This window comes from Canis aureus, chromosome 2 (genome assembly GCF_053574225.1).
Source record: "Canis aureus isolate CA01 chromosome 2, VMU_Caureus_v.1.0, whole genome shotgun sequence".
Classification (NCBI taxonomy): domain Eukaryota; kingdom Metazoa; phylum Chordata; class Mammalia; order Carnivora; family Canidae; genus Canis; species Canis aureus.
The window spans coordinates 36,538,535-36,551,105 of record NC_135612.1 but is presented as its reverse complement, the minus strand read 5'-3'; the positions used below and the strand labels follow the sequence as shown (position 1 = coordinate 36,551,105).

The window sequence follows — 12,571 nt, the reverse complement described above, 5'->3', positions numbered from 1 at the left end:
TCAGTGTAGCATGGGCATCACTTGCCTAGGACTGTTGTGCACGCACAACAAGAGCCAAATGGTGCTGTGTGCAGTACGGGTCATCTGTCCGACCTTTGTGTGGCCACCTCGCCTCAATAGGTTTTGTGGAGGCCTGAGGTATGAACCCAGGACCTGAGTCATGTTAGCCTGCACAAGGGCTCTTGCCTTGTCCCGTGGTCGATGAGGTTTCATGCTGCACTCCGGACCCAGCCCAGCTAACGGTGTGACCTAGTCTACATCGATGTTACTTCGACAGTCGAAAGTGAGTTTTTGGAGGAGAGTCATTGGGCTATGTATTGCCAGAGGGCTTTGGACACTTGGTGTCTCAGGCCTTGGCAGCCCCGCCCCCCGAGATAAATCCCATATTCTCATGCGATTGCGTGCCAGGGTCTGAGGCCACGAATACCTGGATGGGCCATGTGCTTTGTGGAGATGAACTCCAAACATGAGTACCTGAACCATGGCCAGCCACCCTGCCAGCTTGTCCTGCACACGCACACACGTGCACACCTGCTAATAAACCCATAGAGTCACTCCAATGCACACACACTCAAGCATACCCACAGAGGCCCCTTATAAACAGATGCACTCTCGGCTCCACTCAAAGAATGTGGCCTTACCAGACACATTGTCATGCATTCACAAAGAAATTCCTAGACATACATGAGACAGAGGCACATCACCACATGTGGGATGACGTGGCCCATGGCATCTCACCGAAGAGCAGCTAGCCCTGTGAGACAGAGAGACAGCACAGGCAGATGCAAAGTTTCCCCACAGAACCATTTGGAACGCTCAGGCCACCTGAGTGCCTGGGTGCATTTGTGACATATTCGCCCAATTTTTCCACACTTCCTCAGGTGCGGAGCTGTCGACACAGAGAAGACCTTCCTTTCTAGTGAGGTGTGGCGAGATGATACTGGGACCTGTGGAAGAAGAGTGGCCCAGGACAGGGAACCTGCACACAGATCACCAGGAGGTAAGCCTTTCATTGTCTCAAAGTGAGCTGATGGGACTAGAAGGTCCTGGGCTGGCCTGAGGCCCTGGCAGTTGCCTTGTGCTCATGGCGAGGGGCAATTGTTACCCCAGAGGATTGCCCATGCCTCTTGCTTAGGGTCATAGCTCTGGATGGTATCCAGGGTGCTAGAGGGTGCTGAGGCAACAGGGAGATCCTATGAGCTGTTCAGCTTGCATCGTTCAATTAACCAGGAGTCCGGGAATGTGCTTGGATTGATGATGACTCCTTCAATCTGCATTCCTTGGAAAAGCTAAACAAAATGAGTGAGAAATCCCTACTGTCGTTCTCACTGAAACTGAGGTCCAGCATGTTGTCTCCCAGGGAAGGAGGAGTGAGGGACAGCTTCACCTTGGTCATGCCACACGCTCACAACCACCACCCCCAACAACACCATCTCCACCCAGGGGCCTTGAGATCAGAGAGCATGGTGGAGGGCTGAGGACCCAGAAAACATGTGCTCTCCTAGGGTGGGTGTCCTCAACTTGGTGGGCCTCTGTGGCATGGCTGAGCTTTGGCGGCATCTCTGACAGCCAGTGCAAAGACAACAGTAAAGTGTTAGGAGTTGCATACGCAGCGTTGGCTGCTCCTCGAGAGTGTCTGTGCCAAAGCACGTTGGCCAGGCCAATGACTGAGCCAGAGATGGCACTAGAAGGTCCTGAGATGGCCTGCGGACCTGCCAGCTGGCTTGTGCTCCTGGCCATGGACGTTGGCTCTCCAAGAAGATTGCCTTTGCCTCTTGCTCAGGGGCATAGCTGTGGATGGTGTCCAGGGTACTGGAGGGTGCTGAGGCCACGGGGAGACCCTATGAGCTGTTCAGCCTGCGTAGTTCAATATACCAGGAGGCCGAGAAAGTGCTTGGATCGATGATGACTCCCTCAATCTGCATTCCTTGGAAAAGCTGAACAAAATGAGTGAGAACTCCCTGCCGTCGTTCTCATCGCAACTGAGGTCCAGCACGTTGTCTCCCCCAGGGAAGGAAGGAGTGAGGGACAGCTTCGTCGTGCCACACGCTAGCAACCGCCACCACCACCACCACCACCACCACCACCACCAGCAGCAACACCACCACCACCATCTCCACCCAAGGGCCCTGGGATCAGAGTGCAAGGCGGAGGGCTGAGGGCCTAGAAACCGTGTGCTCTCCTTGGGTGGGAGTCCTCGACTTGGTGGTCCTCCATGACATGTCTGGGCTTTGGTGGCGTCTCAGACAGCCAGCAGCCAAGTGATAGGAGTTGCGTTAGGCGGCTTTGGCAGGGTCTTGAGAGCATCTATGTCAGAGTACATCGGCCAGGCCAAAGATTGAGCCAGTTCTCCTGCTGGTGTGTGGTGCCCCCCTTTCAGGGCCAGGTGCCGCCGGTGTACAGGTGGACTCCCGACCGGGCAAGGAGCAATCTCTGTCCCAGGCCTCTGTCCCACGTCCTCAGCTGAGTGCTGAACAGGGTTGCGGGAGGACAGGAAAGACACCAGATGGGTTCGGTGCATTTGATAGAGCCGTAATTCATCTGAGGCCAGACAAGGACAGAGACACACAACTCGCACGCGCACACGAATACACATACAAACATACAGAAGGACACACACAGTCACACACACGCTCACACACTCAGAGTCGCATGCACAGGCATGCAAACACACACACACACACACACACACACACAAACACACACACACAGACACACCAGGAAGTCCAGGAGAGCTCATGGTGTACGTTCAGGGCAGGAGTGTAGAAGCTTTGCTGGCCACTGGGAAGAATGGGAATGGCAGGGCCAAGGGCGTCCGGAGGAAACGTGCGTGCGGGCAGGGCAGCTGACGGCCTCCCTACCCCTGGATGGTGTTACGAAAACCAACGGGTCAGAGCTTCGTGGGCTGTTTGCGGCCCCTCCACCTTCCCCCATGGGCTGCGATTTACGGCCTTACGGGGCCGCCTGCCGATGGTGCCGAGGGCTCTGTCCGACCCACCCCTGGCCACGAGTTTCCCAAAGAAGGGCTCTCCTGGGTGTCTACCCTGTGCCTGTGATAGCCTTGCCGGCCATTCCCACCCTGGTTGTCCCTCCCTTTGCCAGCTGGCCTTGCATACTTGGCCGTGCAGACCTTGTTTCCTGGCCTGCCGGGCTCCTGGGTGAAGGCATCCACCCAGGGCAGCCCTTGGTCAGCATCCGGAGTGGCTCCTTCCTGCTCCGTGGGCACAAGACGTCTGTGGGCTAGGCTGCAGACTGTGCAGGACAGACCACAGGGACCCGATCGTAGTCAGGTGGAGCCTCGTGTCAAGGCTGTAGGGCTTGGCCCTTGTCCTCCTCTTCATGGGAAGGCACCGGTTCTCCTTTTTATGTGCCTCTCACCTATAGTAATGTGGCCATGCCTCTGCACCAGAGTCTAAACACCACCTGTGTTTAGCCTGTCTCTGCCAATGGACAGGCCCTACCTTGAGTCCCACAGTATAGACGCCTGTGAAGACCATGCCACGTGTTGCTGTTCTTGCTGAGGATCCCAGCCCCTGACGTGGGAGTCCCGTTCGAGGGCAGAGGTGACCTTCCCTGCAGTGATGAGGACTCAGGACATGGACCCGGATGTGGCAGCCCGACTAATGGCAGGTGTTGCCCAGAGGCCGAGCCCGTGAGGCACAATGGCCGTTGACATGCCAGGTCCCTTGTCAGTAGCGCACCCCCGCTTCAGGCGGCTGTTGTTTGGCTCTCAGTGTAGCATGGGCACCACTTGCCTAGGGCTGTTCTGCCCACACGCCAAGAGCCAAATTGTCATGTGTGTGGGACCAGTCACCTGTCCGACCTTCGTGTGGCCACCTCTTCTCATAGGGCTTCGTGAAGGCCTGAGGCGTGCATCCATTCATTACCTGAGGCCCGCTGCCCTCACAGGGCTCATTGCCTTTCCCCATGGTCGCTGAGGTTTCATGCTGCGCCCGGTCACGGCTCAGCTAATGGGGCAACGTAATCCACATCGACATCGCTTCGAAGGTGGAAAGTGGGTATTTGGAGGAGAGTCCTTGTGCTGCGCTTTGCCAGAGGGCTTCGGACACGTGGTGTCTCAGGGCTTTGCAACGTCCCCTGAGGTCAGTCACGTCATCTCATGCTATTACGGGCCAGCGTCTGAGGCCATGCATCCCCGGATTGCCCATGTACTTTGCGCTGATGAACTCTAAACGTTAGCTCCTGAGCCACGGATGGCCAGCCTGCCAGCCTGCCAGCCTGCCCTGCACACGCACACATGTGCACACCTGCTTGCTGGTAAACCCATAGAATCACACTGATGCGCACACACTCAAACACACCCACAGAGGGCCCCACACAAACAGACGCATGCACATCCCCACTCATGGCGTGTGGTCTTACCAGAAACATTGTCATATTCTAACAAGGAAATTCCTAGACACACATGAGACAGAGGCACATCCCCTTGTGTGGGATGACGTGGGCCCGTTCCATCTCACTGATGAGCAGCTAGCCCTGTGGGACAGAGGGACAGCACAGGGAGATGCAAAGCTTCCCCCACGGAACCGTTTGGATCGCTCAGGCCACCTGAGCGCCTGGGTGGGTACGTCACACATCCGCCTGATTTCTCCACACCTCCTCAGGTGCTGAGGCCTAGCTAGGCTTCCTGTTGACATGGAGAAGAAGACCTTCCTTTGCTTTCCATGGTGGTGTGGAGAGATGCTGGCGGGCCCTGTGGCAGAAGAGTGGTCCAGGACGGGGAACCTGCGCACGGATCACCAGAGGTAAGCTTTTGTTGTCTCAAAGTGTACTGATGGCACTAGAAGGTCCTGAGATGGCCTGCGGACCTGCCAGCTGGCTTGTGCTCCTGGCCATGGACGTTGGCTCTCCAAGAAGATTGCCTTTGCCTCTTGCTCAGGGGCATAGCTGTGGATGGTGTCCAGGGTACTGGAGGGTGCTGAGGCCACGGGGAGACCCTATGAGCTGTTCAGCCTGCGTAGTTCAATATACCAGGAGGCCGAGAAAGTGCTTGGATCGATGATGACTCCCTCAATCTGCATTCCTTGGAAAAGCTGAACAAAATGAGTGAGAACTCCCTGCCGTCGTTCTCATCGCAACTGAGGTCCAGCACGTTGTCTCCCCCAGGGAAGGAAGGAGTGAGGGACAGCTTCGTCGTGCCACACGCTAGCAACCGCCACCACCACCACCACCACCACCACCACCAGCAGCAGCAACACCACCACCACCATCTCCACCCAAGGGCCCTGGGATCAGAGTGCAAGGCGGAGGGCTGAGGGCCTAGAAACCGTGTGCTCTCCTTGGGTGGGAGTCCTCGACTTGGTGGTCCTCCATGACATGTCTGGGCTTTGGTGGCGTCTCAGACAGCCAGCAGCCAAGTGATAGGAGTTGCGTTAGGCGGCTTTGGCAGGGTCTTGAGAGCATCTATGTCAGAGTACATCGGCCAGGCCAAAGATTGAGCCAGTTCTCCTGCTGGTGTGTGGTGCCCCCCTTTCAGGGCCAGGTGCCGCCGGTGTACAGGTGGACTCCCGACCGGGCAAGGAGCAATCTCTGTCCCAGGCCTCTGTCCCACGTCCTCAGCTGAGCGCTGAACAGGGTTGCGGGAGGACAGGAAAGACACCAGATGGGTTCGGTGCATTTGATAGAGCCGTAATTCATCTGAGGCCAGACAAGGACAGAGACACACAACTCGCACGCGCACACGAATACACATACAAACATACAGAAGGACACACACAGTCACACACACGCTCACACACTCATAGTCGCATGCACAGGCATGCAAACACAAACACACACACACACACACACACACACACAAACACACACACACAGACACACCAGGAAGTCCAGGAGAGCTCATGGTGTACGTTCAGGGCAGGAGTGTAGAAGCTTTGCTGGCCACTGGGAAGAATGGGAATGGCAGGGCCAAGGGCGTCCGGAGGAAACGTGCGTGCGGGCAGGGCAGCTGACGGCCTCCCTACCCCTGGATGGTGTTACGAAAACCAACGGGTCAGAGCTTCGTGGGCTGTTTGCGGCCCCTCCACCTTCCCCCATGGGCTGCGATTTACGGCCTTACGGGGCCGCCTGCCGATGGTGCCGAGGGCTCTGTCCGACCCACCCCTGGCCACGAGTTTCCCAAAGAAGGGCTCTCCTGGGTGTCTACCCTGTGCCTGTGATAGCCTTGCCGGCCATTCCCACCCTGGTTGTCCCTCCCTTTGCCAGCTGGCCTTGCATACTTGGCCGTGCAGACCTTGTTTCCTGGCCTGCCGGGCTCCTGCGTGAAGGCATCCACCCAGGGCAGCCCTTGGTCAGCATCCGGAGTGGCTCCTTCCTGCTCCGTGGGCACAAGACGTCTGTGGGCTAGGCTGCAGACTGTGCAGGACAGACCACAGGGACCCGATCGTAGTCAGGTGGAGCCTCGTGTCAAGGCTGTAGGGCTTGGCCCTTGTCCTCCTCTTCATGGGAAGGCACCGGTTCTCCTTTGTATGTGCCTCTCACCTATAGTAATGTGGCCATGCCTCTGCACCAGAGTCTAAACACCACCTGTGTTTAGCCTGTCTCTGCCAATGGACAGGCCCTACCTTGAGTCCCACAGTATAGACGCCTGTGAAGACCATGCCACGTGTTGCTGTTCTTGCTGAGGATCCCAGCCCCTGACGTGGGAGTCCCGTTCGAGGGCAGAGGTGACCTTCCCTGCAGTGATGAGGACTCAGGACATGGACCCGGATGTGGCAGCCCGACTAATGGCAGGTGTTGCCCAGAGGCCGAGCCCGTGAGGCACAATGGCCGTTGACATGCCAGGTCCCTTGTCAGTAGCGCACCCCCGCTTCAGGCGGCTGTTGTTTGGCTCTCAGTGTAGCATGGGCACCACTTGCCTAGGGCTGTTCTGCCCACACGCCAAGAGCCAAATTGTCATGTGTGTGGGACCAGTCACCTGTCCGACCTTCGTGTGGCCACCTCTTCTCATAGGGCTTCGTGAAGGCCTGAGGCGTGCATCCATTCATTACCTGAGGCCCGCTGCCCTCACAGGGCTCATTGCCTTTCCCCATGGTCGCTGAGGTTTCATGCTGCGCCCGGTCACGGCTCAGCTAATGGGGCAACGTAATCCACATCGACATCGCTTCGAAGGTGGAAAGTGGGTATTTGGAGGAGAGTCCTTGTGCTGCGCTTTGCCAGAGGGCTTCGGACACGTGGTGTCTCAGGGCTTTGCAACGTCCCCTGAGGTCAGTCACGTCATCTCATGCTATTACGGGCCAGCGTCTGAGGCCATGCATCCCCGGATTGCCCATGTACTTTGCGCTGATGAACTCTAAACGTTAGCTCCTGAGCCACGGATGGCCAGCCTGCCAGCCTGCCAGCCTGCCCTGCACACGCACACATGTGCACACCTGCTTGCTGGTAAACCCATAGAATCACACTGATGCGCACACACTCAAACACACCCACAGAGGGCCCCACACAAACAGACGCATGCACATCCCCACTCATGGCGTGTGGTCTTACCAGAAACATTGTCATATTCTAACAAGGAAATTCCTAGACACACATGAGACAGAGGCACATCCCCTTGTGTGGGATGACGTGGGCCCGTTCCATCTCACTGATGAGCAGCTAGCCCTGTGGGACAGAGGGACAGCACAGGGAGATGCAAAGCTTCCCCCACGGAACCGTTTGGATCGCTCAGGCCACCTGAGCGCCTGGGTGGGTACGTCACACATCCGCCTGATTTCTCCACACCTCCTCAGGTGCTGAGGCCTAGCTAGGCTTCCTGTTGACATGGAGAAGAAGACCTTCCTTTGCTTTCCATGGTGGTGTGGAGAGATGCTGGCGGGCCCTGTGGCAGAAGAGTGGTCCAGGACGGGGAACCTGCGCACGGATCACCAGAGGTAAGCTTTTGTTGTCTCAAAGTGTACTGATGGCACTAGAAGGTCCTGAGATGGCCTGCGGACCTGCCAGCTGGCTTGTGCTCCTGGCCATGGACGTTGGCTCTCCAAGAAGATTGCCTTTGCCTCTTGCTCAGGGGCATAGCTGTGGATGGTGTCCAGGGTACTGGAGGGTGCTGAGGCCACGGGGAGACCCTATGAGCTGTTCAGCCTGCGTAGTTCAATATACCAGGAGGCCGAGAAAGTGCTTGGATCGATGATGACTCCCTCAATCTGCATTCCTTGGAAAAGCTGAACAAAATGAGTGAGAACTCCCTGCCGTCGTTCTCATCGCAACTGAGGTCCAGCACGTTGTCTCCCCCAGGGAAGGAAGGAGTGAGGGACAGCTTCGTCGTGCCACACGCTAGCAACCGCCACCACCACCACCACCACCACCACCACCACCAGCAGCAGCAACACCACCACCACCATCTCCACCCAAGGGCCCTGGGATCAGAGTGCCTGGCGGAGGGCTGAGGGCCTAGAAACCGTGTGCTCTCCTTGGGTGGGAGTCCTCGACTTGGTGGTCCTCCATGACATGTCTGGGCTTTGGTGGCGTCTCAGACAGCCAGCAGCCAAGTGATAGGAGTTGCGTTAGGCGGCTTTGGCAGGGTCTTGAGAGCATCTATGTCAGAGTACATCGGCCAGGCCAAAGATTGAGCCAGTTCTCCTGCTGGTGTGTGGTGCCCCCCTTTCAGGGCCAGGTGCCGCCGGTGTACAGGTGGACTCCCGACCGGGCAAGGAGCAATCTCTGTCCCAGGCCTCTGTCCCACGTCCTCAGCTGAGCGCTGAACAGGGTTGCGGGAGGACAGGAAAGACACCAGATGGGTTCGGTGCATTTGATAGAGCCGTAATTCATCTGAGGCCAGACAAGGACAGAGACACACAACTCGCACGCGCACACAAATACACATACAAACATACAGAAGGACACACACAGTCACACACACGCTCACACACTCATAGTCGCATGCACAGGCATGCAAACACAAACACACACACACACACACACACAAACACACACACAGACACACCAGGAAGTCCAGGAGAGCTCATGGTGTACGTTCAGGGCAGGAGTGTAGAAGCTTTGCTGGCCACTGGGAAGAATGGGAATGGCAGGGCCAAGGGCGTCCGGAGGAAACGTGCGTGCGGGCAGGGCAGCTGACGGCCTCCCTACCCCTGGATGGTGTTACGAAAACCAACGGGTCAGAGCTTCGTGGGCTGTTTGCGGCCCCTCCACCTTCCCCCATGGGCTGCGATTTACGGCCTTACGGGGCCGCCTGCCGATGGTGCCGAGGGCTCTGTCCGACCCACCCCTGGCCACGAGTTTCCCAAAGAAGGGCTCTCCTGGGTGTCTACCCTGTGCCTGTGATAGCCTTGCCGGCCATTCCCACCCTGGTTGTCCCTCCCTTTGCCAGCTGGCCTTGCATACTTGGCCGTGCAGACCTTGTTTCCTGGCCTGCCGGGCTCCTGCGTGAAGGCATCCACCCAGGGCAGCCCTTGGTCAGCATCCGGAGTGGCTCCTTCCTGCTCCGTGGGCACAAGACGTCTGTGGGCTAGGCTGCAGACTGTGCAGGACAGACCACAGGGACCCGATCGTAGTCAGGTGGAGCCTCGTGTCAAGGCTGTAGGGCTTGGCCCTTGTCCTCCTCTTCATGGGAAGGCACCGGTTCTCCTTTTTATGTGCCTCTCACCTATAGTAATGTGGCCATGCCTCTGCACCAGAGTCTAAACACCACCTGTGTTTAGCCTGTCTCTGCCAATGGACAGGCCCTACCTTGAGTCCCACAGTATAGACGCCTGTGAAGACCATGCCACGTGTTGCTGTTCTTGCTGAGGATCCCAGCCCCTGACGTGGGAGTCCCGTTCGAGGGCAGAGGTGACCTTCCCTGCAGTGATGAGGACTCAGGACATGGACCCGGATGTGGCAGCCCGACTAATGGCAGGTGTTGCCCAGAGGCCGAGCCCGTGAGGCACAATGGCCGTTGACATGCCAGGTCCCTTGTCAGTAGCGCACCCCCGCTTCAGGCGGCTGTTGTTTGGCTCTCAGTGTAGCATGGGCACCACTTGCCTAGGGCTGTTCTGCCCACACGCCAAGAGCCAAATTGTCATGTGTGTGGGACCAGTCACCTGTCCGACCTTCGTGTGGCCACCTCTTCTCATAGGGCTTCGTGAAGGCCTGAGGCGTGCATCCATTCATTACCTGAGGCCCGCTGCCCTCACAGGGCTCATTGCCTTTCCCCATGGTCGCTGAGGTTTCATGCTGCGCCCGGTCACGGCTCAGCTAATGGGGCAACGTAATCCACATCGACATCGCTTCGAAGGTGGAAAGTGGGTATTTGGAGGAGAGTCCTTGTGCTGCGCTTTGCCAGAGGGCTTCGGACACGTGGTGTCTCAGGGCTTTGCAACGTCCCCTGAGGTCAGTCACGTCATCTCATGCTATTACGGGCCAGCGTCTGAGGCCATGCATCCCCGGATTGCCCATGTACTTTGCGCTGATGAACTCTAAACGTTAGCTCCTGAGCCACGGATGGCCAGCCTGCCAGCCTGCCAGCCTGCCCTGCACACGCACACATGTGCACACCTGCTTGCTGGTAAACCCATAGAATCACACTGATGCGCACACACTCAAACACACCCACAGAGGGCCCCACACAAACAGACGCATGCACATCCCCACTCATGGCGTGTGGTCTTACCAGAAACATTGTCATATTCTAACAAGGAAATTCCTAGACACACATGAGACAGAGGCACATCCCCTTGTGTGGGATGACGTGGGCCCGTTCCATCTCACTGATGAGCAGCTAGCCCTGTGGGACAGAGGGACAGCACAGGGAGATGCAAAGCTTCCCCCACGGAACCGTTTGGATCGCTCAGGCCACCTGAGCGCCTGGGTGGGTACGTCACACATCCGCCTGATTTCTCCACACCTCCTCAGGTGCTGAGGCCTAGCTAGGCTTCCTGTTGACATGGAGAAGAAGACCTTCCTTTGCTTTCCATGGTGGTGTGGAGAGATGCTGGCGGGCCCTGTGGCAGAAGAGTGGTCCAGGACGGGGAACCTGCGCACGGATCACCAGAGGTAAGCTTTTGTTGTCTCAAAGTGTACTGATGGCACTAGAAGGTCCTGAGATGGCCTGCGGACCTGCCAGCTGGCTTGTGCTCCTGGCCATGGACGTTGGCTCTCCAAGAAGATTGCCTTTGCCTCTTGCTCAGGGGCATAGCTGTGGATGGTGTCCAGGGTACTGGAGGGTGCTGAGGCCACGGGGAGACCCTATGAGCTGTTCAGCCTGCGTAGTTCAATATACCAGGAGGCCGAGAAAGTGCTTGGATCGATGATGACTCCCTCAATCTGCATTCCTTGGAAAAGCTGAACAAAATGAGTGAGAACTCCCTGCCGTCGTTCTCATCGCAACTGAGGTCCAGCACGTTGTCTCCCCCAGGGAAGGAAGGAGTGAGGGACAGCTTCGTCGTGCCACACGCTAGCAACCGCCACCACCACCACCACCACCACCACCACCACCAGCAGCAGCAACACCACCACCACCATCTCCACCCAAGGGCCCTGGGATCAGAGTGCCTGGCGGAGGGCTGAGGGCCTAGAAACCGTGTGCTCTCCTTGGGTGGGAGTCCTCGACTTGGTGGTCCTCCATGACATGTCTGGGCTTTGGTGGCGTCTCAGACAGCCAGCAGCCAAGTGATAGGAGTTGCGTTAGGCGGCTTTGGCAGGGTCTTGAGAGCATCTATGTCAGAGTACATCGGCCAGGCCAAAGATTGAGCCAGTTCTCCTGCTGGTGTGTGGTGCCCCCCTTTCAGGGCCAGGTGCCGCCGGTGTACAGGTGGACTCCCGACCGGGCAAGGAGCAATCTCTGTCCCAGGCCTCTGTCCCACGTCCTCAGCTGAGTGCTGAACAGGGTTGCGGGAGGACAGGAAAGACACCAGATGGGTTCGGTGCATTTGATAGAGCCGTAATTCATCTGAGGCCAGACAAGGACAGAGACACACAACTCGCACGCGCACACAAATACACATACAAACATACAGAAGGACACACACAGTCACACACACGCTCACACACTCATAGTCGCATGCACAGGCATGCAAACACAAACACACACACACACACACACACAAACACACACACACAGACACACCAGGAAGTCCAGGAGAGCTCATGGTGTACGTTCAGGGCAGGAGTGTAGAAGCTTTGCTGGCCACTGGGAAGAATGGGAATGGCAGGGCCAAGGGCGTCCGGAGGAAACGTGCGTGCGGGCAGGGCAGCTGACGGCCTCCCTACCCCTGGATGGTGTTACGAAAACCAACGGGTCAGAGCTTCGTGGGCTGTTTGCGGCCCCTCCACCTTCCCCCATGGGCTGCGATTTACGGCCTTACGGGGCCGCCTGCCGATGGTGCCGAGGGCTCTGTCCGACCCACCCCTGGCCACGAGTTTCCCAAAGAAGGGCTCTCCTGGGTGTCTACCCTGTGCCTGTGATAGCCTTGCCGGCCATTCCCACCCTGGTTGTCCCTCCCTTTGCCAGCTGGCCTTGCATACTTGGCCGTGCAGACCTTGTTTCCTGGCCTGCCGGGCTCCTGCGTGAAGGCATCCACCCAGGGCAGCCCTTGGTCAGCATCCGGAGTGGCTCCTT

General features: G+C 57.6%; 1 long non-coding RNA gene and 5 other non-coding genes across 6 annotated transcripts in view; all 6 read left to right on the top strand.

Annotated features, from left to right (window-relative positions):
* The window catches only part of LOC144295959 (uncharacterized), a 99,570-nt gene extending 94,805 nt beyond the window's left edge, over window positions 1-4,765 (top strand). The window contains exons 18-19 of the long non-coding RNA XR_013363111.1: window positions 882-1,000; window positions 4,626-4,765. This is a non-coding gene — a long non-coding RNA (uncharacterized LOC144295959). The remainder of the gene's footprint in view (window positions 1-881; window positions 1,001-4,625) is intronic.
* On the top strand, window positions 1,249-1,343 carry LOC144304003 (small nucleolar RNA SNORD116). Its single transcript, XR_013370981.1, has one exon. It is a non-coding gene; the product is annotated as a small nucleolar RNA SNORD116 (small nucleolar RNA).
* LOC144303982 (small nucleolar RNA SNORD116) lies at window positions 1,897-1,991 on the top strand. Its single transcript, XR_013370957.1, has one exon. It is a non-coding gene; the product is annotated as a small nucleolar RNA SNORD116 (small nucleolar RNA).
* A 248-nt stretch (window positions 4,766-5,013) lies between the features above and the next one.
* LOC144303974 (small nucleolar RNA SNORD116) lies at window positions 5,014-5,108 on the top strand. Its single transcript, XR_013370956.1, has one exon. It is a non-coding gene; the product is annotated as a small nucleolar RNA SNORD116 (small nucleolar RNA).
* Window positions 5,109-8,136: 3,028 nt separating this feature from the next.
* On the top strand, window positions 8,137-8,231 carry LOC144303970 (small nucleolar RNA SNORD116). Its single transcript, XR_013370953.1, has one exon. It is a non-coding gene; the product is annotated as a small nucleolar RNA SNORD116 (small nucleolar RNA).
* A 3,023-nt stretch (window positions 8,232-11,254) lies between these two features.
* LOC144303967 (small nucleolar RNA SNORD116) lies at window positions 11,255-11,349 on the top strand. The gene has a single exon (XR_013370952.1). It is a non-coding gene; the product is annotated as a small nucleolar RNA SNORD116 (small nucleolar RNA).
* Window positions 11,350-12,571: the final 1,222 nt, after the last annotated feature.